At 45.1% G+C, this 26,316-nt stretch overlaps 1 protein-coding gene across 1 annotated transcript in view; it reads left to right on the top strand.

Moving 5' to 3' along the window:
* Nucleotides 1-23,770: 23,770 nt before the first annotated feature.
* Nucleotides 23,771-26,316, top strand: part of ZNRD2 (zinc ribbon domain containing 2) — a 45,793-nt gene continuing 43,247 nt past the window's right edge. Inside the window, exon 1 of the mRNA XM_082270122.1 lies at nucleotides 23,771-23,776. The gene's annotated coding sequence lies outside the window, so the exon portion shown is untranslated. The remainder of the gene's footprint in view (nucleotides 23,777-26,316) is intronic.

Below are 26,316 nucleotides of genomic sequence, written 5' to 3'. Positions count from 1 at the left end.
TGTGTCATCTGTCATCCCATGTGCGAGAGTGCTGAAGATGCTTCTTCAAGAGAATGAAGGACCCAACACACGTGGCACTAAAACATGTAGGCAGGCCATGAGGGACAGCCTCGCCAAACGTTTTGAGAAGCATAAAGAGAATAAAAATGTTGTGCTTGCATATCTTTTGGATCCTCGATACAAGAATCATGCTTTCTCTTCTGAACATGTATTGGCCAAGGCAAAACAATGGCTAACAGAAGATATTAAACAGGAGGTGCAGGAGGTTCCTGCCAAAAATACAAGTCAGGAAGAGCAGGTTTCTAATCTGGAAGAGCAGGATGCTGCAAAAAGAGAAAAATGTCCAAAAATACAATGGACAGAAGAAAAACATCATCGTGGTCTAATAGATGCCATATTCAGTGTTTTATTGAGGCCTCATGCAGCAGAGGATTCTTCTGAATCTGCAATAATGACCCTGGATGATGAACTTCATCTCTATTTGAAGGAACCAGTAATTGACAGAAGTGGTGATCCTCTTCAGTGGTGGAAAGAAAATGAGGCACGCTACAAAAGACTTGCTTCTCATGCTAGAAAATACCTTTCGGCTCCTCCTTCCTCGGTACCAAGTGAGCGCGTGTGTTTAGTGAAGTGGCAGCCATATATGAAAAAAACAGAAGTCGTTTAACTGGTGAAAGTGCTGAAATGTTATGCTTTCTGCACTATAATATTGTTCTACTTAACTGGGAGTATTGAAAGTGAGTAGTACTAGTGTTCAGTCCACTGTCTTTTACACTGCAGCGCAGCTGCTAGGTTTAATCATTGCAGAGCAGACAGTGAGTGCACTACTGCAGCAGTTTATGTCAATTTTGTTTTGGGAAGCCTTTAGTTATTATTTTCCCAGCACTTTATTTTTCACAGTTGTCTAGTTGTTTACTCTTCTAGGACTCGTTCGTTCACATGATGTGAAACTGATGTACCTGTAAGTGAAAGCTGTGTGGTTTTCCTATCGGTTTTCATGCAGGTAAGGTGTGAAGAATGAGCCTTTCATGTTAAAAATGTTAATAAACAAACAATAACATGTTCAGTACCAGATTTGTGTCAAAAATTTTCTTTATTTTTCAAAACTTTAAATGTACAAAATATCAGCCAATATAGGCCGTTATCGATACTTAGTGACCAAAATATCGGTATCGGCCCTGAAAAAACCATATCGGTCTATCGTATCCTCATAGCACCCCCAAAAATCAGATGTCACTACTTGCATATGTCACATTTTTTTTTTTTTTTATTGTACCTGCACATCTTCTTTTGATGCCAGAAGGCTGGGGTATATTTTTTTCCCTGTGGGGAGATACAACTGTTCCGACCGCATAAGCCGATAATCTTTAGTTAGACCCGGCAGGCAGGTTTTGATATATAGCCAGCCTCTCTGCTGCTCCCTCAGCCAATGAGAAAGCAGTGTACCCGCCCCCTTCCTCAGCCCTCCTGTTTTGACTTCAAAGCTAAGCTGTGTCAGGAGGAGGTGTCGGCAGCTGGATGGGAGGGGGAGAGGAGTGGAGTGGAGAGAACACAGCCTGCTATGGGGAATGGACTACAAGAGGCCGACGAATCATTCCTCTGCAGTGAGCTTGTGAGTTGTTTTCCTACACTTGGTCTAAAGGGAAACAAACAAAATTCCAGCATGGAAAGAGCAGGCTTGTTTTTACAGTGTGGGATTTAGAAAGTTAAAAGAACAGCAGTGCAGCACCAGGACAGGATGTCTGTGTGTTGTGTTCTTTTCCTCCATCCAGCCAACCATCCCTCCCTCCATCCATCCATTCATCCCTCCCTCTGCTTGCTTTATCTTTACCATAACTGCAATTACACTGAATGGGCTCAGCCACCTGTCTGCAAGGGACCTGAATCTCAATAAAAGTAATGTGAACTTTCTCTCTGTACGATGTCTTCCTTCTCACGTGAGTGTGAATTATATCCCGTATTGGGTTTGGTGGTCAGTACTGAAGGAGTGTGCTTCTCCATTTTGTATAATATAATGGCTTACTGTCTAACTATGTAGCATATAGTTAGCACATAATAAGGTGTCGTGTCTTTAGTTCCTCATTTCTGTTTTTTTGCATATATTAACCAATAGAATCTACTCATATTTTGCCTCCATATAAGGAGACCACCCTAGACCTTAGAACTTACTAACTCAGTTTGTATCCATATAAGGAAATTACCCTAGACCACCCCCCTTTTACAACGTATGTATAAGTGCTTGTAAGTACAATAAACTTTTGAGAATAGTTTCATCCACACGCTGATTACTTGATTTATTCTAGTGGGTGAATCTTTCTCCCGGGGACCCCGCCCCTACACAGAACCGACTTGACTGAACTATAGGTAGTCTGGGACTATCAGAGAAGGGGTTGAGCCAACCACCTTCAAGTACCATCACCATATGCAATTTATTCAAGAGAATCAGCAAATTTGCAACTCTGCACTTTATGTAGTGCAGGCCTGAATGCTACACTCTGTACATAGTGCACTCTTGAACCCTGCACTGTGTGCATAGTGCACTCCTGAACTCTGTATGTAGCCTACTCCTGATATCTGCACTGTGTACAACGCATACTCCTAATCTCTGCACTGTGTACATGGCACATTCCTGACCTCTGCACTGTGTATGTAGCGCATCCCTGATGTCTGCGCTGTGTACGTAGCACACTCCTGATTTCTGCACTGTGCACCCCAATGCCTCCCTGTCCACCCCACTGCCCCCTGTCCATCTCGCTGCCCCTCCTATCCATCCCACTGCCCCCCTATCCATCCCACTGCCCCCCAGTTCACTCCCCTACTCTCCAGTCCTTTCCGCTGCCTCCCTGTCCTCCCAGCTGTCCCCCTGTCTATCCCGCTGCTCCCCTGTCCACTCTGCTACTCTCCAGTTCACCCTGCTGCTTCCCTTTTCATTCTGGTGCCTCCCTGTCCATCCCTCTGCCCCCCTCCACTCCGCTTCTCTCCAGTCCACCCTGCGGCCCACCTGTCCATCCTGCTCCTCTCCAATCCACCCCACTGCTCCGTCCATCCCTCTGCCCCCCTGCTGACCCCCTGTCCATCCCACTGCCCCTCTGACCACTCTGCGGCTCTTCTGACCACTCTGCAACAACCCAGTCCACCCCACTGCCTTCCCCTGTGCATCTCTCTGCTGCCCTGTCCACTCTGCTGTCCACAGTCCATTCCCCTGCTGTGGGGTTCTTTGGGGTGCTGTGGTTAGGGTGGTCAGCTTTGGGGTGCCTTGGATATTATAGACTGATTTGGGGTGTTGTAGATAGAATAGGCCACTTTGGTGTGGTGTTGATAGTGTGGGTTGCTATGTGGAGACACCCTCTTTTGTGGTGGCATGCACAGCACGCTGTGTTACTACTCTATTTAAGCCACCCAAAAGTGTCCAAGGTCTTTTAAAATCCTATTGTATTTAGTATATACTACAAAAAGTGTTCAGGTTTGGCTTGAAGAAAAGGTGGCAACCCTAGTGTGGGGATGGGGTACCGTAGAGACTGCAGAGGTGTGGAGGGTACAGTAGTGACTGCAGTGGCGTGCTGGGTGGTCATTGCTGTCAGAAGTGTGCTGAGTATAACCTTGGTGGCAGGTGTGTGTGTGTGTGTGTGTGTGTGTGTGCAGGGGGGGGGGGGGGGGCATTAAGTGTTCAGGGTTGCAAAGGATTAAAAGGGATACAGAGGTAAATAATGCTGGAAGAGGGGGGGCTGTGTGTTAACTACCTCTGACTGGAAGTGCAGTATTCGGGAGTGTGCACCGTGCTCAACACTACATACTCCCTACCGCTGTATGTTACATTCATATGGCAATTGCTATGTATGCTACATACTTCAGACCACAGGACTTTGTACACTGAGCTGTACATAACATCCTCCTCTTCTGAGGTCTCCCCGTGGCACTCCTGGCTCCTCCTGCCTTCCGAGTAGCCCCTTAGCAAGCCACTTACTAGGGGGAGTACTCATGCGGGCTCAATCCTTAACAGCACTGTGTGCATCTATTGGCACACACAGTGAGGCTCGGCCCTTCCTCCTGCTCCCTTATTACTAGATTTGATTGACAGCAAGCCAATGGCTCCTGCTGCTCTCACCGAGCCCAGTGTGGTAGGTGAGAGAGCAGCGCTGGATTGAGATCAGGCTCAAGTAAGTATTTGGGGAGGGCAAACTGCACCTAAAAGGTTATTAACTTAATGTAGAGAATGTAAAAACCTTGTAAATGTAAAAGTAAAAAACCTTTTGCCTTTACAACCACTTTAAATATATTGAAATAAAAGCATAACAAACTTTACATACACTAGGGGGGATTGGGGTTAGCCTGCAGTTGGTGACCATTATGTGATGTGCTTCTGCACTTTAGCGTCAAAACTGAGTTGGAGTAACAAAGTTTTAGGTAGTAACAGCCAATGTAATGCATTAAAGTGATTGTAAATCCTCCTCTTCTCGGGTCCCCTGCCCGACGCTCCTGGCTTCTCCCCCCTGCCCTCATAGCAAGCCACCTGCTATGGGGGCACTTGTGTGAGTTTAATCCTGAGCCAAGCTCCATTGACAGAGCGTGGCTCAGCCCCGAACTCCGCTGTCTGCTCGCTGGCTGTGATTGGCAACAGCAGGAGCCATTTGCATAAATGACAACTGTAAAGCATAATTAGAACTGAAGACATATATTTTATTTGAGATATTTAGTATATTGCTAAACATGGTGGCTTACTTCTAAATAAAGTTTAACCAATATTTTACTATACTGTATCAAGATCTACCGGGTGATTGGAGGCAGCTGACTGATTGCTCTGATGATTCAAGCTGTGATCCCACCAGTCCCAGAGCGGCCAGTGTTGGAGGAAGATTGTTAAGGAGAGTCAGTGAATGGAGGCCTCAATACCACATCTTGTACCCTTGTCTGATGCTTAGTGCCAGTTTGCTGGCTAGCTAATGCCAGGCCTGAAAATAGTCAAGCAAGTCTGCTTGCATTAACAGATGTTCTGCCTTCATGTTGGTCTTCTGCATCAGACTTGTGGGAGAGGCCAACTACACTGGAGACATAAAAAAAATGTGAATGAAAGTGAATGCCAAGTTACATAGTTTGTGAGGTTGAAAAAAGATATCAGTCCATCCAGTTCAACCCATGATGTGTGTGTGTGTGTTTCCTGTTAACCGTACATTGTATACCCCTGTATGTTGTGGTCTTTAAGGTGCCCATCTAATCGTTTTTTGAAACTATCGATGCTCCCTGCTAAAACTACTGCTTGTGGAAGAGAATTCCACATCCTTACTGCTCTGACAGTAAAGAACCCCTTACGTATTTTAAGGTTAAACAATTTTTCCTCTAGTTTTAGTGAGTGGCCACGTGTCTTATTGTATTCCCTATCTCTGAATAGTTTGTTCCCTATGCTAGGGTCATCACCAGTACAGTATTTGTACATTGATATCATATCCCCCCTCAGGCGTTTCTTCTCCAGAGAGAATAAGTTCAATACCTGTAGTCTTTCCTCATAGTTGATGTCCTCCATTCCCCTAATTATTTTTGTTCCCCTTATCTGGACTCTCTCCAGCTCCAGCACATCCCTTCTGAGGACTGGTGCCCAAAACATGACGGAATACTCCAGATGTGGCCGGACCAGAGTCTTGTAGAGTGGGAGAATAATCTCTTTTTTTCTGGAGTGAATCCCCTTTTTTATACATACCAGTATTTTGTTGGCTTTGCTTGCAGCGGCTTGGCATTGCAATGCCACTGCCAAGCCTGTTTTCCACTAAGACCCCAAGGTCCTTTTCCATCTTAGATTCACCCAGAGGTTCCCCCCCTAGTGAGTAGCTTGCTTTCGTGTTTCTGACGCTCAAGCGCATTACTTTACATTTTTCAACATTAAACCTCATCTGCCATGTAGTTGCCCACCCCATTATTTTGTTCAGGTCTGCTTGTAAGGTTTCCACATCCTGCATAGAAGATATTGAAATGCTTAGTTTAGTATCATTCGCAAATACCGAGATTGTGCTGGTGTAACGCTCCGGAGTTTGTTTAGTGGAATGGATATGCAGCTGCAGAATTTCCACTCAGTAGTCGTGCAGAGATGTGTTGAATCACCATATCCAACTCTCCAGACTCATCATTGTGGCCCAGCCTGCCTCAGCATGCAAATATACAGGCTCTCAGTTTAAGATGTTCCTGGAGTGATAGGTTGTATACGATAGTATAGAGGTGATGTGCTGAAAGGACAGGCGTGAGTAGTGATAGCAATGATAGGCACTTAATAGTAATGTTCAGGAGTGTTAGCAGATGGTGATAGATAGTATGCAGATAGGTTAGCAATCATGTACAATTAACAGGTGGTAGGGGATAGCAGATGAAGTGTACAGGAATTGCTAACTCAGTGCAAGGATATAGATGGTAGTAGACTCAAGAGCTAGCAATCTATGTAACAGTGCAGATGATAGAAATAGTAATGCATAGATAGCAACAGTCTTTAGTATACAAGAGTAGATAGTGCAAGTTGATAGGAAGGAATCCCCTGCGGGGTACTTATCACTAGTTAGTTTTAGAGAGATGAGGGGTCCGGTAATGAGGAGAAGGATCGATAGCGAGATACAGAATCCGTAGCGAGATACAGGAAATAGCTGGAGGCTTCGGCAGCATCAGACAAGGCTGTGTAACAAGCGGTTTGTACGAACACCTTGTGAGTGAAAACCGGCGATTGAAATAGCCACTCAGAGCGGCGCCTAGTGATGACGTCACGAGATTTAAAGGGACAGGTAGCTATATGCGGAAGAATTGGGCTGGAAGGGTACCGAAGGTACCAGAATCTTACAGTACCCCCCCCTTAAGGTCGGCTCCGGAAGGCCTATAGCACTGGTCTCTCCGGGTATTTGGAGTGGAACCTTCGTATAAGCCTGGGAGAGTGAACGTCAGAAGTATCCAACCAGGTGTCGTCTTGGGGTCCATAGTTTTTCCATCTTATGAGATATTGGAGTTTCCCTCTGTGGATACGAGAATCCAAAATCTCCTTAATCTCAAATTCTTCTCCGCCTTCAACTTGTACTGGAGGTGGAGGCGAGATGGTAGGTCTTATTCCTTGGTTGGGAACATGTGGTTTCAGTAGCGACACATGAAAGATGGGGTGTATTTTAAGATCTGCCGGTAAGGTGAGTTGAACTGCAGCTCTCCCAATGAGCTTCTCAATTGGGAAAGGTCCTAGAAACAAAGGCCCAAGCTTTTTACTGGGGATCTTTAACCTTAAGTTTTTCATAGATAGCCAAACGAGATCCCCAATAGCATATTGAGGAGAAGGTTTTCTACGGAGGTCGTAGTACCTTTTTTGTTGGCTATGGGCATGTGAGATGGTGGTGTTAAGTAAACCCAGAGAGTCTTTTATTTGGGTAAGATAGTCAGAGGCTACTGGGTTACTTGATGGCAGGATGCGTGGTGGAAGAAGTGTGGGATGAAACCCATAGTTTAGGTAGAACGGACTTTGCTTAGTAGTACTGTGGGTTGCGTTATTGTAAGCAAATTCTGCCAGAGGGAGGAGGTCCACCCAATCATCCTGTAGGTATGAGGTGTAGCAACGCAAATATTGTTCAATGCACTGGTTGACTCTTTCAGTTTGTCCATTGGTCTGAGGGTGGTAGGGAGAAGTAAGTTTTTGCTCAATTCGTAGTATATGACATAGAGCTTGCCAAAACTTGGAGATGAACTGTGAACCTCGGTCAGATAAAAGAGTCTTTGGTATTCCATGTAGCTTGAACACATGTTTCACTAGTAATTCCGCTGTTTCCTTAGATGAAGGTAGTCTGCGAATAGAAATGAAATGTGCCATCTTTGTCAGATGATCCACTGACACTAGAATGGTAGTAAATCCTTTGGAAGGTGGTAATTCTACTATAAAGTCTAAGGACACAACTTCCCATGGAACTTTGGGTATTGGTAGACTGCAAAGTAGACCAGATGGTTTTGTAGTGTCAATTTTGGACCTTGCACAGATGTCACATGAGGAAACATATTTTTGTACAGACGTCTTCATATCAGGCCACCAAAATTGCCTGGTGAGCAAATTGAATGTCTTAGTCATACCCATATGTCCTGCCATAGGTACGTCATGTGATAATTCCAAGATCTTGGTACGCATACCAGGAGGTATGTAGAGTTTGTCGTTAAAGTAGAGGAAGCCTTCTGCATCAGCACTTAGTTGTGGTGGTGGTGAATCCAGTCCTATACTGTGCAGAATCTCTTCCTTCAAGGAACGAACAACACCAATAATACGGTCATGGGGTATTATAGGAAGTGAAGGGATTTCGGCGCAGTTATCTTCGGTTAGCCGTGATAGCGCATCCGCTTTTTTGTTTTTGTCTGCAGGCGTGTAGGTCACTAGGAAGTTGAATCTTAGGAAGAATAATGACCAACGTACCTGCCGGTGGGAAAGAGTCTTGTTGGTCTGAAGGTATTGGAGATTCTTATGATCTGTATATATGAGTATTGGCAATCGAGTACCTTCAAGTAAATGTCGCCAATTTTCTAGTGCCAATTTTATGGCAAGCAACTCTTTTTCACCCACTGGGTAATTCACCTCTGGGCTACTTAGTGATTTAGAGAAAAAAGCAACTGGGTGGAGTGGTGAAGTATTCGTTGGTCGTTGGGAAAGAACTGCTCCTACAGCCATATTTGACGCATCTACCTCCAGGATGTATTGAAGGGATGGGTCTGGATGGCGTAGTATGGGAGCAGAAGTGAAGCTTGATTTTAACAAGCGGAAGGCTTTATTTGCTTCTTCAGACCATTTGAATGGTTTCTTTACGCTTGTAAGTTGTGTGAGTGGTCTCACAATAGAAGAGAAGTTCTTGATGAACTTCCTATAGAAGTTTGAAAATCCAAGGAATCGTTGTAATGCCTTACGAGTTGTTGGTACAGGCCAATCCAGTATACATGATATCTTGCTCATATCCATCTTGATACCGTTCTTAGATAGGATGTATCCTAGGAATAGTACTTCTTCCTTGTGAAATAGGCATTTTTTTAATTTTACGTATAAGTTGTGTGCGAGTAATCTGGATAGCACAAGTCTTACATGTCTTACATGTTCGGACAAGGACTGAGAATAAATGAGTATATCATCCAGATATACCACAACACAAACATCAAGTAAGTCTCTGAAGATGTCATTTATGAATCGTTGAAATGCTGCGGGAGCATTACACAACCCAAAAGGCATCACTAGATATTCAAATAATCCGTATCTGGTTCTGAATGCCGTCTTCCACTCATCCCCATTACGGATTCGGATAAGGTTGTATGCCCCTTTTAGGTCCAATTTTGAAAAGTAGGTAGCTCCGCGCACTTGTTCAATAAGTTCGGGAATGAGAGGTAAAGGATAGCGATCCTTTATCGTAATGGTATTTAATTGCCTATAGTCAATAATAGGCCTGAGACTTAAATCCTTATTGCGGACAAAGAAAAGTCCTGCAGCTGTGGAAGAAGTAGAGGGTCTAATAAACCCTTTCGCTAAATTCTCATCCAAGTATTCCTTGAGATGAGAAAGTTCATCCTGAGAAAGAGGATAAACATGACCGAAAGGTAGTTTACTATTAGGGAGTAGATCAATAGAACAATCGTAGTCCCTATGGGGAGGCAATACATGAGCATTTTTCTCAAGGAAGACTTCTGATAGATCCTGATAACATGGTGGTGGTGAAATTTCATCTGACACCATGGACAGGATTTTTTTATATGATTGAAGGTTACACGTGGTCTCGCAGTAGTGAGAGGGGAAGGTTAAAGTCCGTGTTTTCCAATCAATGATTGGTTGATGTATGTGTAACCAGGGAAGTCCCAAAATAATGGGAAAATGGGGTGAAGGTAATACATCAAAAGTGGTGGTCTCAGCATGAGACTCGTTAGCAGTAGCAAGGAGTGCTTGTGTCTGATTGGTAATTGGACCAGAAGATAATGGAATACCGTTAATAAAACTAACAGAGACAGGTTTAGATTTTGAAATAATAGGTATTTTATTTAAAGCAACAAAACTAGTGTCAATGTAGTTCCCACAAGATCCTGTGTCGATCATAGCCTTGGTGGTGATCCTATTATGGTCCCACTGTAAGGTCAAATGGATAAAAAGATAGGGATTATAAAAAGAAGTCGTTAATCCCCCCAGCAAGACATGTGAACACTCACCCTCTTTTTTGCGGACAAGGGGACAGACGCTTATCAAATGATCCGGGGAGGCGCAGTACATGCAGAGATTTTCAGATCTTCTCCTGGCTCGTTCTGTAGACGATAATGGTGGGCGTATGGTTCCTACCTCCATAGGAGTAGGGTCAACGGGAGAAACCCGAGAAGGATTGGATAATGGTATTCCCATTTTCTCAGCCTTTCTTTCTCGCAGTCGCCTGTCAATATTGATGCTGAGTTGTATTAAGGCATCCAAAGTGCCAGGTAAATCCGCTCGGGCGAGCTCGTCTTTAACGGCTTCTGATAACCCGAGTCTGAATTGGGTTCGCAAAGATGCATCATTCCACCCTGAATCAAGGGTCCATCTTTGGAACTCTGCTACGAAGTCTTCAACAGGTCTCCTTCCTTGTTTTAAAGCCCTCAATTGGCTGTCAGCAGTACTCTGCCTATTTGGGTCTTCATATAGGCTAGCGAGTTCTGCTAAAAATAAAGGATAGGAGTTAAGAAGAGGGTCATTTTTCTCAAAGAGAGAGTCTGCCCAAGCCTGTGGATCACCCGACAAATATGAGATAGTGGTGCAGACTTTAATTTGGTCTGTAGTGTAAGTACGAGGTTTTAGATTAAAAAGCAATTGACATGCGTTTTTAAATTCACAAATTTTTTTTCGATCACCTGTAAACACTAGAGGAGGGTTTATTTTGGGCTCACGAGGTTGAGCAGCAGTAAGCTGTGAAATATGAGCTACCTGCTGTCTCAAAGTCTGATTTTCATTTTTCACCTCGGTAAGGGAAAGGATTAGTGCATCTACCTTTTGTGTTAGTTGTTACACATGAGTGGCTAATTCTGCTGAATCCATTTTTTTTTCTGGTTCGTACAATCTGTAACGCTCCGGCGTTTGTTTAGTGGAATGGATATGCAGCTGCAGAATTTCCACTCAGTAGTCGTGCAGAGATGTGTTGAATCACCATATCCAACTCTCCAGACTCATCATTGTGGCCCAGCCTGCCTCAGCATGCAAATATACAGGCACTCAGTTTAAGATGTTCCTGGAGTGATAGGTTGTATACGATAGTATAGAGGTGATGTGCTGAAAGGACAGGCGTGAGTAGTGATAGCAATGATAGGCACTTAATAGTAATGTTCAGGAGTGTTAGCAGATGGTGATAGATAGTATGCAGATAGGTTAGCAATCATATACAATTAACAGGTGGTAGGGGATAGCAGATGAAGTGTACAGGAATTGCTAACTCAGTGCAAGGATATAGATGGTAGTAGACTCAAGAGCTAGCAATCTGTGTAACAGTGCAGATGATAGAAATAGTAATGCATAGATAGCAACAGTCTTTAGTATACAAGAGTAGATAGTGCAAGTTGATAGGAAGGAATCCCCTGCGGGGTACTTATCACTAGTTGGTTTTAGAGAGATGAGGGGTCCGGTAATGAGGAGAAGGATCGGTAGCGAGATACAGGATCCGTAGCGAGATACAGGAAATAGCTGGAGGCTTCGGCAGCGTCAGACAAGGCTGTGTAACAAGCGGTTTGTACGAACACCTTGTGAGTGAAAACCGGCGATTGAAATAGCCGCTCAGAGCGGCGCCTAGTGATGACGTCACGAGATTTAAAGGGACAGGTAGCTATATGCGGAAGAATTGGGCTGGAAGGGTACCGAAGGTACCAGAATCTTACAGCTGGATATCCCCTCCTCTAGGTCGTTTATGAATAAATTAAACAGGATTGGTCCCAGGACAGAACCTTGGGGGACCCTACTTTCCACACCCGCCCAATCCAAGTACTCCCCATTAATCACCACCCTCTGGACTCTCCCCTGGAACCAGTTCTCTATCCAGGTACTCACCCTATGGTCCATACCTATGTACCTTAGTTTGTACAGTAAGCGTTTGTGGGGCACTGTGTCAAATGCCTTTGCAAAGTCCAGATACACCACATCCACAGGCTTTCCTTTGTCTAGATGGCAACTCACTTCATCGTAGAAGATTAATAGATTGGTCTGGCAAGTACGATTTTTCATGAATCCATGCTGATTACTAGAGATGGCCTTGCGGTTCGCCCGGCGGTCGGTTTGCGGCAAATTTTGCTTGTTCGCTACCTGCCAATTTTGCAAACACATGGCGTTGTTTGCGGCGGCCATATTAGTTTACATTGGGGAGAACTTTGACTCATGACACAGCTGTCAGGTGGAACTGGACAGCCAATTGAAACATTTCAGCACATGGACATGCCCCCTACCTTATAAATAGACCAAAGCTGGTGGCCATTTCACATTCTGCTTTTTGTCAGCATAGGGAGAGGTCTGCTGTGTTCATCAGGGAGAGATTGCCAGTGACACAAATAGCTCTGTTACGATCCACAAAAGTCCTTTTCAGGGCTGGTATTTGGTATAGGTCTACTACAGTCTCTTTTCAGTTTAGGGACAGGCATGCTGTGTTCATCAGGGACAGATCGTCAGTGACACAAATCACTCGGATTAAGATTCACAAAAGTCCTTTTAGTCCCGGTTCACACTTGTGCAATGCGGGAAGGCTGCGAATTTGAAGCCTGTTCCCGCATCGCAAACGCACATCTGGCAGTTCACACTGCCATATGCGATACGCAGGGGGTGTCAATTAAATGTTAACGACACCCCCAGTTTGATCGCATATCGCAGTGCGATCTGACAGTTCACACAGGATCGGATTGCACAAGTGTTAATCACTGTGCGATCCGATCCTGATGCGCCTGGAAAAAAGGGTCCTGTGCGTCTTTTCTGCAGGTGCAGTGCGAATTTCAGCCATACAAAGTGTATGGCCGAATTCGCATCCGCACATCCGATCGCATGTAATGAAGGAGCAGTGCGCTCCGAATTACATGCGATCGCCGCAGCCGCACGAATGTGAACTGGCCCTTAAGGGCTGGTATTTTGGTATAGGTCTGCAGTCTCTTTTCAGTTTAGGGACAGGTATGCTGTGTTCATCAGGGACAGAGATTGCCAGTGACAAAAATCGCTCTGTTAAGGTCCACAAAAGTCATTTTAAGGGGTGCTATTTGGTATAGGTGTGCAGTGCACTATATAGGGGTGTAATCCACGTATAATATAGTTTGTAATATAGAAATATATTGTAGTTAAAGTTATATTAAAGTATATTATAGTGGATTTGTATTGTGCCCTGTGCAGCATTGTGACTGGTGTGTTGAGCGTTGCTGCAGCAATACTACAAACAGTGTCAAAAGCACTTTTAATGTTTAACTGGTGTGATAGACCAGTGGCCCCCCAATACCACATATTGAAGTGAGGTGTTATTTACCAGTATACTTTTCTAAGAGTGTATTGTAGTCCTGCAAAATGTGGCCTCTTTTGCTGCGTTAACCGTGCTACACACAGTGACAACAGTTACTGGCCAATTATTTGTAAAACTGGTGTGATAAAACGGTGGCCCCCCCAATACCACAGATTGAAGCGGGGTATTATCTGAGTATACTTTCATAAGTGTATTTGTGTCCTGCAACAATATTGCCTCTTTTTCTGTGTTAACTCTGATACACACAGTGCCAAACTCACTGGCCAATTTTTTGAACAACTGGTGTGATAAACCAGTGGCCCCCCAATACCGCATATTGAAGTGGGGTGTTATTTAACAGTATACTTTTCTAAGAGTGTGTTTTAGTCCTGCAAAAATTTGCAAGGAGGAGAGGAGAGATTGGCGCAATCAGATGATCAGAACTGTAAACAGTTTCTATGCATATAGCTAGGTATGGCAAGGTGGGCTTCAGTGTACAAAGTCCGGTGTGGCTTGCTGAACACTTCGATGGCTGCCTCCAGTAAAGGGTGAAGTAACCCTGTATGACCCAAAACAAGAAGAGAAAAGACCGGGCGCCGATCTAAGTGTAGCAATAAAAACTTTTAATAGCAATAGCAAGAGTACTACTCACAGGAGTATGTTAAAAACAGGCATCTCAATAGTGGGTGTGCAGAGTTCGTCCGGGGGGTCCTCCAAAAGTCCTGTTGGAACTGGTGCTGCGAGGGATATGCAGCGGCTTCCTGGTGCGGGACGCGCTGATCTCTCTGTGTTGATCCGGCAGCGTGGGTCCGTAGGATGGAGGGCCGTGGTGTCACTTCCTGGTCGACTCTGCGTGCTTGAACGGCGACGCGTTTGCGGAGCATGCGCTCCTTCTTCAGGCCGTGCAGGGGCCATATTGGATGTGGGCTTTTATGCCAGTAGTGTGGGGAGCTCGGGTACGGTGGCTCAATATGGCAAAAAGGTACTAGCACTGCAGCGGAGCGCCTCGGGGATGTGTGACAGGCAGGGAACAGTGTGGAGAAATCAGGATGAAGAAAAGTGTATGTAGCTTAAAACTTTGATTGGCAACATATGTTGTGAAGTGTCCCGATAGTGTGTGGCATAAGTGTCGGTCTGTATTAGATTTGGGAAAGGGGATGCCAATTGCCGATGGGACTGGGGGTGATGGTGATGGTCAGGAATGCTTGTGGAAGTTAGAAATTTGGATTAAAAATAAATATAAATAATTAAAGGTTGGAACTTAAAAGATGAAGATAAATGGAAAATGAGATATAAAATGTCACAGGTGTGAGAGAATGTACGGACCTGTAAAGCCACATACACATGCACTAGCTGCATATATATGCGCATATATATGCGCATGCTCACATGTTTACGCGTAAAAGATGTATGTATGGAAAATGTATATATAAAAAAAAAAAAAAAAAAAAAAAAAAAAAATGAGTATATAAAAAAAGAGTATATAAAAAAATCTCTACATATAAAAAAACTGTATATATAAAAAAAAAAATCTGTATATATAAAAAAATCTGTATATATAAAAAAATCTGTATTTATAAAAAAATCCTGTATATACTGAAAATTCCTATGTGGAATGTACATAAGGATATGAAAATGGTGTAAATGAAGAGTATGTATAAGAAATATATATATATATATATACATATATATATATATATATACATACACACACATGTTTACAAAAATGGTGTAACATATACACATACATATCATATATTCTATAAGTAAATATGCGAGGTGTAAAGAGAGGGGGGGGGGGGTTTTGGGGGGGGGGGGGTTTATGAGAAGTGTGAGAAAGTGTTATGAGATTGTAATGCATTGGATGTGGGACGAAAAGGTGGTGACCATAGTTGTCGGGTGTGGTGGCAATTATTGTCGGGAACCATGACAGTAATAGAGGATATTGGCGAATTACCATGGTGAAGCATAGACAGCAAGGAGTTGGATGTTAAGGTATGGGAAGTGGTCACGTTCGAGCGATAAACACTTGGGACGTCTCAGGTGGTATACATACATATATATATATATGTGTACATGTATGTACACACATACATATACATATACATACAACCATATATATATATGTGTGTGTGTATTCTTAGCTCTAAAGACCTATATATGGGTACTTACTTTGGACGTTGCACTGGGAAGGGAGTTGTAGTCGGTGGAGATGGTTGGATGATGGGATGAGAGAAACCGCTGGAAGAAGAGATGATGAACCTGGGCAGAAAATATTCACATTAATATGAGAAGACCAATTGGGGGTAAATGCACTGTAGGGGGAGGGAGATGGGCTACAGCAGCACATTGATCTCAATCTCCTCATTGAGGCCCCCAGGAGAGAGCGTTTCAAGGGAATAAATCCAGTATGTCTCTCTTTGGCAGAGACGCTTGAAACGCTCGGTCCTGGGTAGTGTGCTGGGGATGGACTCGATCACCCATACCTTGAGACCTGTGGGGGACTTGTCATGGGCTTCTGCAAAGTGTCTGGGGACACTGTGTTTGTCCTTCCCTTTTTCAACCAGGCGGCGATGTTCGCCAAACCTTTTCCTTAGTGGTCTGATTGTGCGTCCCACGTACAGTAGCCCACAGGGGCAGGAAAGGCAATAGACGACATATTCTGATGAGCAGTTGTGGAACTGTTTTAGTGGGTATGTTTTGCCTTTGTTGGTGAATTCTTTTTGGCCATGCTGGATGTGTGAACAGGTAAGGCACAGAGCTTTCCGGCATTGGAACATCCCTACCAGAGGGATGAGGCAGAGGGTATTGGCTGGGCGGGTGGAAACGGATTTGAGTTTACTGGGGGCTATCAAGTTCTTTATGTTGGTGGTTTTGCGGTAGGAAACTTTTGGCGTGGGGGTGATGGTGGTTTTGAGGTGCGGGTCCTCCATTAGGATGGACCAATGTTTTTGGAAGATTTTTTCCATTTTCCTGAATTTTGTGTGGAATTGAGTGGTAAACCGTAGGGGTTGGGGCGGTGGGCTGCGTGGGCTGGACGAGTTTTGGGGGGTGGTAGTGTCATACTGTTGGAGGTAATGTGTATGTGCTTGCTGGACCAGGGGTGGGGGGTAGCCTTTGTCCAGAAATTTTTGGGATAGTAGAGCGCTCTGCTCGCGGTAATCTGATTGTGTGGTGCAGTTTCGCTTGAGGCGACAGAACTGGCTTTTCGGGATGTTGGATACCCACCTCGGGTGGTGGCAGCTCTCATAGTGTAGAAAGGAGTTTCCTGCAGTGGGTTTTGTGTAGTTTTTGGCTAAGATATTGCCTTCATGGTGGAATAGTGTGAGATCTAAGAATGCTAATTCAGCCGAATCGCATACTGAGGTGAATGACAGATTGTAGGGATTTAGGTTACAATGTTCAACAAACTGCATGAATGTGGATTGGGGTCCGTCCCAGATCACGATAATATCATCTATGTAACGGGCATAGAATATGATGTTGGGGGAGAAGGGGTTGTTCTGCCAGATGTGGTTGGCTTCCCAGTACCCCATGGTGAGGTTGGCATAGCTGGGGGCAAAATTTGCCCCCATAGCTGTGCCAGTGGTTTGGAGATAGAATTCCTCATTGAATTCGAAATAATTTCGGGTGAGGCAGAATTCGGTGGCATCTAGGATGAATTGTGCTTGTGTGGGGTTGATGTTAAGATCAGCAGACAGAAAGTGTGAGACGGCCCTGAGTCCGACCTGATGGGGGATGGAGGTGTAGAGTGAATTGACGTCTAGGGATGCCCACATGTAAGTGGGTTCCCACGTGTAATGGCTGAGGAGGTCCAACAGGTAAACCCCATCTCTGATGTAGGAGGGGAGACTTTGCGCTAAGGGTTGAAGAAATTGATCAATGTATTGAGAGAATGTGCTTGTGATGCTGTCCATGGCGGCTACGATGGGGCGACCTGGGGGGTTACTGCTGTTTTTGTGGATTTTGGGTATGTGGTAAAAGTACGGGGTAGAGAAGAAATCTTTGTATGTATATGTATATATATATACATTTGTATGTATGTATATATATATATGTATATATATATATATATATTTCTTATACATACTCTTCATTTACACCATTTTCATATCCTTATGTACATTCCACATAGGAATTTTCAGTATATACAGGATTTTTTTATAAATACAGATTTTTTTATATATACAGATTTTTTTATATATACAGATTTTTTTTTTTTATATATACAGTTTTTTTATATGTAGAGATTTTTTTATATACTCTTTTTTTATATACTCATTTTTTTTTTTTTTTATATATACATTTTCCATACATACATCTTTTACGCGTAAACATGTGAGCATGCGCATATATATGCGCATATATATGCAGCTAGTGCATGTGTATGTGGCTTTACAGGTCCGTACATTCTCTCACACCTGTGACATTTTATATCTCATTTTCCATTTATCTTCATCTTTTAAGTTCCAACCTTTAATTATTTATATTTATTTTTAATCCAAATTTCTAACTTCCACAAGCATTCCTGACCATCACCATCACCCCCAGTCCCATCGGCAATTGGCATCCCCTTTCCCAAATCTAATACAGACCGACACTTATGCCACACACTATCGGGACACTTCACAACATATGTTGCCAATCAAAGTTTTAAGCTACATACACTTTTCTTCATCCTGATTTCTCCACACTGTTCCCTGCCTGTCACACATCCCCGAGGCGCTCCGCTGCAGTGCTAGTACCTTTTTGCCATATTGAGCCACCGTACCCGAGCTCCCCACACTACTGGCATAAAAGCCCACATCCAATATGGCCCCTGCACGGCCTGAAGAAGGAGCGCATGCTCCGCAAACGCGTCGCCGTTCAAGCACGCAGAGTCGACCAGGAAGTGACACCACGGCCCTCCATCCTACGGACCCACGCTGCCGGATCAACACAGAGAGATCAGCGCGTCCCGCACCAGGAAGCCGCTGCATATCCCTCGCAGCACCAGTTCCAACAGGACTTTTGGAGGACCCCCCGGACGAACTCTGCACACCCACTATTGAGATGCCTGTTTTTAACATACTCCTGTGAGTAGTACTCTTGCTATTGCTATTAAAAGTTTTTATTGCTACACTTAGATCGGCGCCCGGTCTTTTCTCTTCTTGTTTTGGGTCATACAGGGTTACTTCACCCTTTACTGGAGGCAGCCATCGAAGTGTTCAGCAAGCCACACCGGACTTTGTACACTGAAGCCCACCTTGCCATACCTAGCTATATGCATAGAAACTGTTTACAGTTCTGATCATCTGATTGCGCCAATCTCTCCTCTCCTCCTTGCAAACTTTCTGAAGTACATTTTGTGCAGCATCAGAGACTGAACTGCTCCCTCATACAACCCCCCCCCCCCCCCCTTTTTTTGTTTCTCCCCCCTGATTGCCATTATTGATGATATATGTTACATGTATTGCCTGCAGCATACCAGTACTTAGTTTGTTAAATTGTACTGACACAGTTCTAAACCTATAAATTCCAGGAGGTGACCCAGATCATCTACACAATTAATTTATTTACAGTGTTCTACCGCACACAGCAGTGTTTGCCTCTCCCCGTATGCTTTCCTATCCTCCCTAACCACACTGACATCAGCCTCAGACCCCCATCCATCCATCCATCCATCCACCCATATCCACTCACCATCCTCCCCCTGCAAACATGCAATTCCTACAAAAAGTTGAATCCACCAAATACCAAACATTAGAGGAACTATATGCATCCTTCCCCAACAAATTCTTCTATCCACTGTACAACATTCCCCCTGATAAAATGCAAGGCAGTTGCCAGACCTTCAGGAAAATCGAGCGACTGATTTCCACAGCAAACCACCATTGGTGGGACAAGTTTTTTCTGGAACATTACATATCCCAGAACATCACCCCCCGCGGCCTACGCATCCTTAAAACCTGCTCCTTTTTGAACTCGGACCTAGACAAAGAATGGTCCCACATCTCTGAGTTCTGCACACGAAAATGGATGCAGATCATTTCCCAACAAAGAGAACTGAAATATCAGGACACCCTTTCCAACATTTCCAAACAAATATCCAACCTAACCCAATATGTCCCACATGTCCCGACCAGCTGGCTCTCCACCCTAAAACTACATACCAAAAAAGACGAAGACTCACTACTACGCACCAAACTGAACAAAATCAGACGAGATCTGGACGATTACAACAACCACAGAGTATTCAACTGGAAACGGAAAAGAGGTCCCATGTTCCCCAACCATAACTCCCAACTTACCGAAGTCCCCTTACACCCCACATCCCCCCGCCCTCCCCGTCCCCTACTCCGTCCCCTCCCCCGGCCCTTAATCCCACCCCCCCACCCCATTCCCCACATACCCCCCCTATGTCCCAATTTACCTAGATCTAGGCCCGGTAACACACACCCTACCACTCTTACTCCCAAACCCAAAAGGAACAAGAGACCCAGAACCACACTACTAAAAAGTAAGACTCTCAACAGTTCCCCTACACCTGGGGCCTCCCCTATACCGGGGACCTCCCACACCCTCATGAACGCAGAGGCAGCCACATCAAAGATCACATCAGCCCACCCCATCCCCAGCGGTGGCATCACCAAACGGATAGCGCTTGCCACTGGCCCCACTGCAACACCCCAGTCTACATCCATCAACAGTGACACACGTGGATCATCCATAACACCCAGTCCCACCAACCCACCCCCGCAATCCTCAGATGAGCGCCCTAGTGGCTCCTCCACAGACCATTTTTTAGAAAAAACCCCCCCGCTAGCATCAACCCCTCTAACAAACAAAAGAAAATTAGACGAAGAGGAAAGCGGGGGGGAAGAAACAGAAATAAACAAAAGGGCCAAACTACACACACAATAAAAATCTACAACCTATCCACTCATGCACTATCCCCGGCAGAAACCTCCCTGCTCAACAGAGGTCTGAACTTCGCCCCTGCCACCCCACCCAACCAATTCACATTATTCAAAGACCTCAATAGATTTATTCGGAACCTCACCCTCAAACGATACTACAACATCCAATCATCTAAAGAATTATCCCACCCCGCCTCCCTCCCTTCTCCCTTACCAACGACGGAGCATGACTCCTCGACAGATGCACGAGCCCTTGAAATATTAGAAACATTATACATAGACCATGAGGATTGGGACCCCATACCATCCACCCCATACCTCCCCTCTTCCCCACCAGTACAACACTCATCACTCAGGCCCAAATCAGTGTTCAATCCCACCCAGTCTAAAGGTCCTTACCTGCAGACTTTTTACCAAGTAGTGTATGCGGACATCCTCGAGATGTGCAAACACTCCAAAAATCCTACCCATGCCCAAGCTTCAAACCTCAACCCAGAAGAAAAACAAGCGCTCAAACACCTCATTGACAGCAAAGATCTCATTATTAAAACTGCCGACAAGGGTGGCGGTATAGTCATACAAAATAGGGACGACTACATCCAGGAGGCCCTTCGTCTCCTTTCTGACACCTCCACCTACCACCCCCTCCCACAAGATCCCCTCCCCAAATTCCAAGCTCAAGCACAGGCCCTCGCCAAAGATGCCAAAGCAAATGGCTGTATAAATAAACACGAATTTTCATTCTTCAACAAAGATTTCTTCTCTACCCCGTACTTTTACCACATACCCAAAATCCACAAAAACAGCAGTAACCCCCCAGGTCGCCCCATCGTAGCCGCCATGGACAGCATCACAAGCACATTCTCTCAATACATTGATCAATTTCTTCAACCCTTAGCGCAAAGTCTCCCCTCCTACATCAGAGATGGGGTTTACCTGTTGGACCTCCTCAGCCATTACACGTGGGAACCCACTTACATGTGGGCATCCCTAGACGTCAATTCACTCTACACCTCCATCCCCCATCAGGTCGGACTCAGGGCCGTCTCACACTTTCTGTCTGCTGATCTTAACATCAACCCCACACAAGCACAATTCATCCTAGATGCCACCGAATTCTGCCTCACCCGAAATTATTTCGAATTCAATGAGGAATTCTATCTCCAAACCACTGGCACAGCTATGGGGGCAAATTTTGCCCCCAGCTATGCCAACCTCACCATGGGGTACTGGGAAGCCAACCACATCTGGCAGAACAACCCCTTCTCCCCCAACATCATATTCTATGCCCGTTACATAGATGATATTATCGTGATCTGGGACGGACCCCAATCCACATTCATGCAGTTTGTTGAACATTGTAACCTAAATCCCTACAATCTGTCATTCACCTCAGTATGCGATTCGGCTGAATTAGCATTCTTAGATCTCACACTATTCCACCATGAAGGCAATATCTTAGCCAAAAACTACACAAAACCCACTGCAGGAAACTCCTTTCTACACTATGAGAGCTGCCACCACCCGAGGTGGGTATCCAACATCCCGAAAAGCCAGTTCTGTCGCCTCAAGCGAAACTGCACCACACAATCAGATTACCGCGAGCAGAGCGCTCTACTATCCCAAAAATTTCTGGACAAAGGCTACCCCCCACCCCTGGTCCAGCAAGCACATACACATTACCTCCAACAGTATGACACTACCACCCCCCAAAACTCGTCCAGCCCACGCAGCCCACCGCCCCAACCCCTACGGTTTACCACTCAATTCCACACAAAATTCAGGAAAATGGAAAAAATCTTCCAAAAACATTGGTCCATCCTAATGGAGGACCCGCACCTCAAAACCACCATCACCCCCACGCCAAAAGTTTCCTACCGCAAAACCACCAACATAAAGAACTTGATAGCCCCCAGTAAACTCAAATCCGTTTCCACCCGCCCAGCCAATACCCTCTGCCTCATCCCTCTGGTAGGGATGTTCCAATGCCGGAAAGCTCTGTGCCTTACCTGTTCACACATCCAGCATGGCCAAAAAGAATTCACCAACAAAGGCAAAACATACCCACTAAAACAGTTCCACAACTGCTCATCAGAATATGTCGTCTATTGCCTTTCCTGCCCCTGTGGGCTACTGTACGTGGGACGCACAATCAGACCACTAAGGAAAAGGTTTGGCGAACATCGCCGCCTGGTTGAAAAAGGGAAGGACAAACACAGTGTCCCCAGACACTTTGCAGAAGCCCATGACAAGTCCCCCACAGGTCTCAAGGTATGGGTGATCGAGTCCATCCCCAGCACACTACCCAGGACCGAGCGTTTCAAGCGTCTCTGCCAAAGAGAGACATACTGGATTTATTCCCTTGAAACGCTCTCTCCTGGGGGCCTCAATGAGGAGATTGAGATCAATGTGCTGCTGTAGCCCATCTCCCTCCCCCTACAGTGCATTTACCCCCAATTGGTCTTCTCATATTAATGTGAATATTTTCTGCCCAGGTTCATCATCTCTTCTTCCAGCGGTTTCTCTCATCCCATCATCCAACCATCTCCACCGACTACAACTCCCTTCCCAGTGCAACGTCCAAAGTAAGTACCCATATATAGGTCTTTAGAGCTAAGAATACACACACACATATATATATATGGTTGTATGTATATGTATATGTATGTGTGTACATACATGTACACATATATATATATGTATGTATACCACCTGAGACGTCCCAAGTGTTTATCGCTCGAACGTGACCACTTCCCATACCTTAACATCCAACTCCTTGCTGTCTATGCTTCACCATGGTAATTCGCCAATATCCTCAATTACTGTCATGGTTCCCGACAATAATTGCCACCACACCCGACAACTATGGTCACCACCTTTTCGTCCCACATCCAATGCATTACAATCTCATAACACTTTCTCACACTTCTCATAAACCCCCCCCCCCCCCCCCAAAACCCCCCCCCCCCTCTCTTTACACCTCGCATATTTACTTATAGAATATATGATATGTATGTGTATATGTTACACCATTTTTGTAAACATGTGTGTGTATGTATATATATATATATATATATATATGTATATATATATATATATATATATATATATTTCTTATACATACTCTTCATTTACACCATTTTCATATCCTTATGTACATTCCACATAGGAATTTTCAGTATATACAGGATTTTTTTATAAATACAGATTTTTTTATATATACAGATTTTTTTATATATACAGATTTTTTTTTTTTTTTATATATACAGTTTTTTTATATGTAGAGATTTTTTTATATACTCTTTTTTTATATACTCATTTTTTTTTTTTTTTTATATACATTTTCCATACATACATCTTTTACGCGTAAACATGTGAGCATGCGCATATATATGCGCATATATATGCAGCTAGTGCATGTGTATGTGGCTTTACAGGTCCGTACATTCTCTCACACCTGTGACATTTTATATCTCATTTTCCATTTATCTTCATCTTTTAAGTTCCAACCTTTAATTATTTATATTTATTTTTAATCCAAATTTCTAACTTCCACAAGCATTCCTGACCATCACCATCACCCCCAGTCCCATCGGCAATTGGCATCCCCTTTCCCAAATCTAATACAGACCGACACTTATGCCACACACTATCGGGACACTTCACAACATATGTTGCCAATCAAAGTTTTAAGCTACATACACTTTTCTTCATCCTGATTTCTCCACACTGTTCCCTGCCTGTCACACATCCCCGAGGCGCTCCGCTGCAGTGCTAGTACCTTTTTGCCATATTGAGCCACCGTACCCGAGCTCCCCACACTACTGGCATAAAAGCCCACATCCAATATGGCCCCTGCACGGCCTGAAGAAGGAGCGCATGCTCCGCAAACGCGTCGCCGTTCAAGCACGCAGAGTCGACCAGGAAGTGACACCACGGCCCTCCATCCTACGGACCCACGCTGCCGGATCAACACAGAGAGATCAGCGCGTCCCGCACCAGGAAGCCGCTGCATATCCCTCGCAGCACCAGTTCCAACAGGACTTTTGGAGGACCCCCCGGACGAACTCTGCACACCCACTATTGAGATGCCTGTTTTTAACATACTCCTGTGAGTAGTACTCTTGCTATTGCTATTAAAAGTTTTTATTGCTACACTTAGATCGGCGCCCGGTCTTTTCTCTTCCTGCAAAAATTTGGCCTATTTTGCTGTGTTAACTGTGCTACACACAGTAACAACAGTTACTGGCCAATTATTTGTAGAACTGGTGTGATAAACCTGTGGCCCCCCAATACCACAGATTGAAGCTGGGTATTATATACCTTTTTCCAGATATACTGCGATTCTCTAGAGACTTTTGTTACAGGGTAATTTAAAAAATGACAGGCAGAGGAAGAGGCAGGCCCTTCCACAGGGGTGGTAGGGGTAGGTTAGGGCAGGAGCAGTAGGCCGGGGCCAAAGTGTAAAGTTTCAGAAGGTGCGTTCGATTACGTCAAAGGACGCACCAGATGACATGTCTATGGACGTCACGTGGGTGGCCACAAGAGAGGAAGAGGAGGGGAGTTCAGAGGGAGAGAGACGGAGCAACAGATAGGGAGGAGAGGCAGGCGGAACTTGCATTGCACAAGAGGTACAAAGTAGACTGCAAATGTATCAGGAGCGAGCCATCAACCATGTTCAGTCACATCTGGCGCTCCCAGGATGCCGGCACATGGCTCCGCAGTGTGGGCTTTTTTAATGTGTCCGTTGCTGACAACGGTGTTGCCATCGGCAGCCTTTGCAGTCAATGGATAAGTAGCGGCAAGCCCAACACTCACCTAGGGACGACCGCCTAAAGAAGGCACCTGAACTCCCATCACCGAGCCCAGTGGGAGCAACACCGTCAGAACCCACAAAGCCACACTCCAGGCTCTCACTGTCCAGCCTCTTCTCCTTCTCCTTACAATTGTCCTCCACTCCACCTTCCATGATGCCGTCGTCACATTGTTCTGGAAAAGGGCAGGCTTCTGTGGCCCAAATGTTGGAGCAGAAAAAAAAAAGATGAGGCCGGATAACCCTCTTGCCCAACGTTTGACTGCTGGCTTGTGGGAACTGATAGCCCACCAACTACTGCCATATCAACTGGTGGACTCGGAGGCCTTTAGTAAATTTGTGGCCATTGGAACACCACAATGGAAGGTCCCAGGCAGGAAATATTTCTTGCAGAAGGGCATTCCAGAGCTGTATGGTCATGTTAAGCGGCAAGTGAATATATCTCTGGCACACAGCGTTGGTGCCAAGATACATCTGACCACAGACACATGGTCTAGCAAACACGGGCAGGGAAGGTATATCACTTTTACTGCCCACTGGTTGAACCTTCTGACGGCCATCAAGCATGTAACCCGTGGCACCGGTGTGGATTTGGTTGTACCGCCACAGATTGCATGGAGGCCTGCCTCTTCTTCTCCTCTTCTATCCTACCTCTCCTCCTCAGCTGACTCCTCCTTTTCCGCTGCTACCGTCTCTTCCGCTGCGCCGCCCAAGATCCCCAGAACCTATTCCACATGCCAGGTGAGATGTTGCCATGCTTTGCTGCATCTGTTGTGCCTGGAAACCCAGAGCCACACTGGTCCTGCACTCCTTTCAGCTGTGCGTTCACAGGCAGATCAGTGGCTGACACCGCTGAATTTGACAGTTGGTAAAATGGTGTGCGACAACGGTGCCAATCTGCTGAGTGCGCTGAAACAGGGCAAAATAACACACATGCCATGCATGGCACACGTCCTGAACTTGGTCGTGCAGCAATTCGTTGCCAAATACCCTGGGGTCCAGGACGTCTTGTGGCAGGCCAAGAAAATCTCAGGCCATTTCAGAAGATCTTACACAGCCATGGCTCACCTTGCTGACATTCAGCGGCGACACAACCTGCCCGTCTGGCGTTTTATTTGTGACTGCCCGACGCGATGGAACTCAACGTTGCATAGGCTTGATAGGC

This window comes from Pelophylax lessonae (assembly GCF_965119305.1).
Source record: "Pelophylax lessonae genome assembly, chromosome: 10".
Taxonomy (NCBI): Eukaryota; Metazoa; Chordata; class Amphibia; order Anura; family Ranidae; genus Pelophylax; species Pelophylax lessonae.
This window is presented reverse-complemented; position numbering and strand designations above follow the sequence as displayed.